This window comes from Nothoprocta perdicaria, unplaced genomic scaffold (genome assembly GCF_003342845.1).
Source record: "Nothoprocta perdicaria isolate Ctin4 unplaced genomic scaffold, notPer1 scaffold_63, whole genome shotgun sequence".
Taxonomy (NCBI): Eukaryota; Metazoa; Chordata; class Aves; order Tinamiformes; family Tinamidae; genus Nothoprocta; species Nothoprocta perdicaria.
Window position 1 is genome coordinate 902,121 of NW_020455899.1, and position 5,690 is coordinate 907,810.

General features: G+C 49.1%; 2 long non-coding RNA genes across 2 annotated transcripts; both read left to right on the forward strand.

Moving 5' to 3' along the window:
* The first annotated feature begins 697 nt into the window (after positions 1–697).
* Positions 698–2,842, forward strand: LOC112956439. Its single transcript, XR_003251052.1, has 3 exons — positions 698–756; positions 2,427–2,508; positions 2,807–2,842. It is a non-coding gene; the product is annotated as an uncharacterized LOC112956439 (long non-coding RNA).
* A 230-nt stretch (positions 2,843–3,072) lies between these two features.
* On the forward strand, positions 3,073–3,643 carry LOC112956438. Its single transcript, XR_003251051.1, has 3 exons — positions 3,073–3,127; positions 3,341–3,381; positions 3,461–3,643. It is a non-coding gene; the product is annotated as an uncharacterized LOC112956438 (long non-coding RNA).
* The last annotated feature ends 2,047 nt before the right edge of the window (positions 3,644–5,690 follow it).

Consider the following 5,690-nt stretch of genomic DNA (forward strand, 5'->3'; position numbering starts at 1 on the left):
ATTATTCAAATTATCCCTTGGAAAAAGAAACAAATGAAAGGGAAGTTAGGTTTTCTTTCCAGCAGCATGAAGGCCCCATGCAAACCAGGGCCTATGATCACACTCTCTGAGCTCTGCAAACAACTGAGCCCTTCTTTCAGACTGTGCTATGGCTCTGCTAGTGACCCACAGAAGCCACTTACAAGGAAGTGGTTTCTGACACTCCAAAATCAAAAACTGTTTTTGTGCTTTGGTCCTAATCACGTGAGGAAGCTAAAAAAGTTAAGTCTCCTGACCAAAACAGCTTTCTCGTCTGATCATTGAGCAAGTGGCTCACAGATTCTGGCAAGCAGCGCTGAAAGTAATGTCAGGAGTAGCAAAGTGCATCATGCTATTCTATAGTGTTTCTGGTCTAGAGGTGGTGCAAACAGCTCTCTTTGCAGCACCCTTATGGCCTTTCAGACCAGCCGAGTCACTGGCTGCTTACCCAAACCAGGGGTGCAGATGCCTTCTGAGGCAACATACAACACCACTTAAGCTGCCCTATTTAAGAAAGCTTCTCAGTGTGACAGAGTGAAAGTTTCCTTCCTAGGTACTTATTGTACCTAAAGAATTCTACCTTACTTCTTCAGCACTTCAGAGGGCTGATCAGGAAGTAGGTTCAGAAATGTCATGACTACTGCAGAAGCCTCGGCGACAGCCTTCTGGGTGCCTAAGCCAAGGGAAAGACAGTAAAACACACACAGCCTGGAGGCTGCACTCAGGCAAGAGAAAGAGGTAAGTACTGGGCCATGGGAGGCACTGTGGTGTTGGGCATGAGGTGTCATTGAGGGGTTGACTGTCTTCCACCTCTGGACATGTTATCAAAACTCAAGAGACAGTACTTTGGGAGCTGTATGTGAAAATGTGCCACATGGCTGAAGTTCAAGAGGTGAGTCCTGCTTGAAAAGGACCAGCTCTTTTGAGGGACACTGGGGACTCCTGTTACACACTATATTCAACTTGGATCAAGCTCCTGCTCATCTTCTGAGTCAGAAACAGCACCAGGGATAATCTTAGACCCAGTGTTTTGCCGCTCTAGAAACCAGTGAGATCTTTGCTTGAATGCCGTAAGTGTAAGGAGAGCAACGGAGAATGGAAACTCATTCATGGTATCAGAAAGGAGGAGAAGAGTAGCTGGGAAGGAGACCTAAAAGGCTTCATTTCTCCTCTAGGAGATGTCCAGGTTAATGGAGGAAAGTAGAAATGACAAAAGCTGAAAGCTCAAAGACTGATATTGAAAAGACTCTGGCAGAGATTGATATTGAAAAGATCAACAATGTGATCTTTTCTTAGTGAGGGGAAGCGGGGATGGCCCCCACGGAAGTTGGTGGATTAGGAATGCCAGCAGGGTTGCCTATGTCACAGAATGGCCTGGGCTCCCCTTGCAGTGTGACATCACCAYGGGCTGCTGTGAGGTCACCATCGGCCACCCTTTATAGCCCCATGGTGCCAGGCAGCCCTCAGCCCGCTGCTCAGAGCTCAACGGGTTTTCGCGACTCGTTGGGCTTGGCGGGCTTGCTCCTTCGGGGGCATTTTGTGCGCTTTTGCTTAACCGTGTGGGAAGTCTGTGTGTGTGTCTCTGTGTGGGTTAAAAGTCTGTGTGTGTCAAGTCTGTTTGTGTAAAGGCTGTGTGTGTGTGTGTGTGTGTGTGTGTGCGCGCGTGTAAACTCTGTGTGTGTGTGAGGTCTGTGTGTGTGTGTAAAGTCTGTGTGTGTGTGAGGTGTGTGGGGGTGGGTGTGTGTGTGTGTGTGTGTGTGTGTGCAGCGGGAGTTGTCTCCTCCCAGCAATGGTGAAGAGACGGACTCCGCAGCGGCGGTGCTGCCGCCGAGAGGTGCAGGCAGACTCTGCTGCGCCCCATGACCAGGGAGTGCTGGACACTGAGGTGGCTGGTGCTGTCCTCAGCGCGGCCCATAAGATGAATGTGAACACCAATGACCGTGCTGGGGACAAGGCTGGTAAGTGCTGCTGTGCAGTCCCACTGCGCAAGCCCATCYCTTGATATCCCCTGGCTACACGTGGAGAGGGTCTCTGCCTATGTCCCCTTGGCCTGGCTCCATGCAGCCTCTCTGCCCTTCAGAAACCAAAATTGCAAAATCACAGGAGGGTTTTGGGCAGTCAGGTGACTGCTATGCATTGACCTCCAACCTCTATGTTGTTCTGGTACCGTGGTAACCACGGGACTCGCTGCTGAAACCAGTCTGGACTAGCTGTGGTGACTGGGGGCAGCTCCTTGGCTCCCCGATGTGTCCTACTCCAAGGCATGACCTAGGTGCTGACCCTTCCCACAGAGATGGCAGCATGTGGGGCTCAGTGTGTCCCTCCCATGCAAAGCTGAAACCCCCTGAGAATCCCCTAGGAGGGACCATAGCAGGTAGAGCTCACTTGCCACTGGTTTCTTTGACCAGGGTTCATCATTTGGGTCACCAGTTACCTGGCCAGCATCACCACCTTGCTGTGGAGAAAGGTGAACATCTGTGTCTCCACCATGTGAGTATCTCTCTCTCATGCCCCTCAAACATCTCTGTGATCTCAAGTTGAAATCAAACTGCTTTTAAAGCAAAAGAGGAAAGCAAATACCATGGGGACTTATTTTCTCTTTCCACTGAACATGTTGGGAGATCACCTGCATGATGCATGGTTCTGWCAAAAGCCATGTGCCTGACGGAGTCCAGTCTGTCAGTTTTCTGTCAAAAATATTTTCTTTAGTGATTTGACATTAGGTAACAATGTTATTATAAAAGGGGGTGCCCAGGGCTTGATAATAACAGCCCTCCCGCTTTTCTAGGCAGAACCTTCTTCTATCAAGAACAGGAAAGTTCTTGAAAATGGTTTTCTTTATTTCTCTTGTTCTTGGTGAGTAGTTGTGAGAAATGAGCTGCTAGCAGTTGCACAGAGATGCTGGGTGCCAGGGACRGAGGGGAGGGAGAGGCCCCGCTGAGGCACGRTCCAGCTGCCCATTCCTGCGCTTCAGGGGGTTCCACAGATGGGTCACTACAAGGTGGTCCCACTAGCCTAGTAACCCAGTGTCTTGCTGTGAATTGCAGTTGGTGCCCACTATATTTTCTGCCTATTGGCCTGGAGTTTTCCGGGAGAAACAGTGCTACAGGTGAGTGACAGGTCCTGCAGGACAGGTAACTCCTGCCAAGGAGAGGTGCTGGATACATCCCCACATCTTCCCATTCTCTGCAGAGGGAAGCTTGTCAAAGCTTTCCTTTGCCAGAGTGAAGCCGCAACTTCTGCTGGGCTTTCCTCAAGTAGCATCYGCTGGAGAGCCGGGTAGTTGTAGCACCTTTGCTGATGGAAAGCTCTTCCCTTTCAGGAGATGCTGAAAGGGTTGGGCCCAGATCTCAAGGCCAAAGAGTGAGCAAATTTCTGTCTTTTGGCATACTCCCCACTGGGGCTGGACAGCTTTTTAATAGCTGCTGCTTGCTGTCTGCAGGGACTTCAGGACTCTACTGAAACAGCAAGAGCATCACATGAATCTCCTAAAGGAAGAACTGGCTCATTTATATTCAGAGATCAGCCTCATGAAGCAGGTGATACTGTCTTTTGTGAAAGTAATTTTATTTTTTAGTGAAGGCAAGAATCCTGTGAAGACATTGAAAGACTTTAGAAAGCATAGAGTCTTTCAGGTCTTTGCACCAGGTGATGGGGCATTCTCTGGCCCAGGCTCTCTCCTTTCTTCTGTGCTGGGACTGCTAGTCCTACTGCAGAGGTGGTGGTTTCTTGGTTTTGCTTCTGTCTTTACCAGGAAATGCTTCAGATCAGAGAGACTCTCTTTGATGCTGCGTTGGAAGAAGCAGTTGAGCTGCCTGACTGGGCCCTGAAAAGTGCTGGTTAGAACACAGTCTTCTTGTGTTGTTCCTGTGTACAAAGAGAGGCTGTGTAGTAGACCCTGCTCACAAAGGTGGAGGGAAATGAAAGGACACATGGGGTCCATGAGCAAGGCTGTGGCAGAGGGGCTCTCCCATGCCCAGTCCTGCCTTGGGTTTCCATGTGGGTGCCTCTGACAYTGCCCAACAAACTTTGTGTGCCAATAGAGAAACTCTCCTCCTCTCCACTGAGCCCTTCTCTCAACCAAAAGGATATGGTTTGCTCTCCACAGAGCAGGACCACAGTTCTACTCTGCCATCTTTACCCCGGGTTTTATTGTCTTTTGGTACCTGCAAATCTGTCTTTTCCTGCTGCTGTGAGAAAACAGCAGTGGCTAGGCCCAGCAAGACCTCTTTTCCCTGGGCACATGGGACCCTCTGACAGCGAGATGCTTAGTGGGGCAGTGAGAGACACAGCTGTGAGGGASTGTTAGAAATGTCCTGCAAGAGCCAGGGCTGTGGCATCTTGCAGTTAATGACCTTATCTGTCTTTCAGGTGCCACAATTGACCAGGACAGAACATCACCAACATATGAAAATCATTGGTTTTGCAAGACCTTCAGATGTCTTTGCTCTTCGGCTTCTGCTGATATCATTTTGCAGGTATTGTAGCYAAAATCCTCCATATCGCTTTGGTTTCATCATGTACAAGTGGGAACAAAACCCAGAGRATTCTACCCTTCAGCTGGTGGCACGAAGGCCTCAGATTAGTTTCCACAGCCTCCCCTGTGCTTCTTATTTCTGAGCAGAATTATAACGTGTACACAAAAAGGGGCTTATGCTTCTAGTCACGGGAGTTGTGGTGTTGTTCCTATCACTCCCTCACTGTTACTTCCTGTTGCATTCTGCTTTCAGCCTGAGATGACACCAGGAAAATTCTGGGCCTTCCCTGGTTCTAATGGGCAAATAGTCATTCGCCTGCCTGCAAGGATCTGGCCCAGAGCAGYCACTTTTGAGCACATCTCCAAGATGCTTTCTGCAGATACCATCAGCAGTTCCCCAAAAGATATCAGCATMTCTGTAAGTCTCTGTGAGGCCCTTCTGGGTGCCTGTGGCTATCGGGAAGAGCAATAGCAAAGTTTTGCTTGTCATTGCACATCTGCTGGCATTTCTGTGCTGCYCTCTGCTGAGCACACAGGGCAGTGCCAACAGGGGGGCTCTTTAAAGCACCATGCTGACTTCATGCCTTTCCAGATTTGGGCAAGCATCTGGGGAGGAGAGTTAGCTGCACCATAAGCTGTACCAGGCTCCTGCTCAAAGCATGGGAGAGGAGGGGCAGATAACAACTCTTGGAGCGATGTATGTGTTTCCACTTCCTTTGGTCACACCTGACATGTTGCCCTTGTGCTTTGTCTCTGAGGGCCTGGATGAGGGGGGTGAAGAGACTCAACTCGGGACCTTCCAGTTTGACATTGACAAGGAGCCCGTGCAGTTTTTTCTCCTGAAGGTACAGTGGGAGTATGTGTGCAACAACAAAGAGGAATATGTCAAGCAGAGCAAGTGTTCACAGTGCCTGCCTGGGGGACAGGGGGACTGACCAATGGCAGGGCATGTGATTTCCTTTAGTAGAATCAGTGACGGCAGATGGCAGAGGGACATACACTAATTGCTGTTTTGCTGTTTCTATGCCAATAATACCGTTTTCTTACCCTTTTCCTTTTTTTCTTTTTTTTTTTTTTTTTACAGAATGAGCTTCATAAAGCCTTTCAATATATCAAAATTAATATAGTGAGCAACTGGGGCAACCAAGAATATACTTGCCTGTATCATTTTAAGTTGCATGGCAAAAAAAAAGCA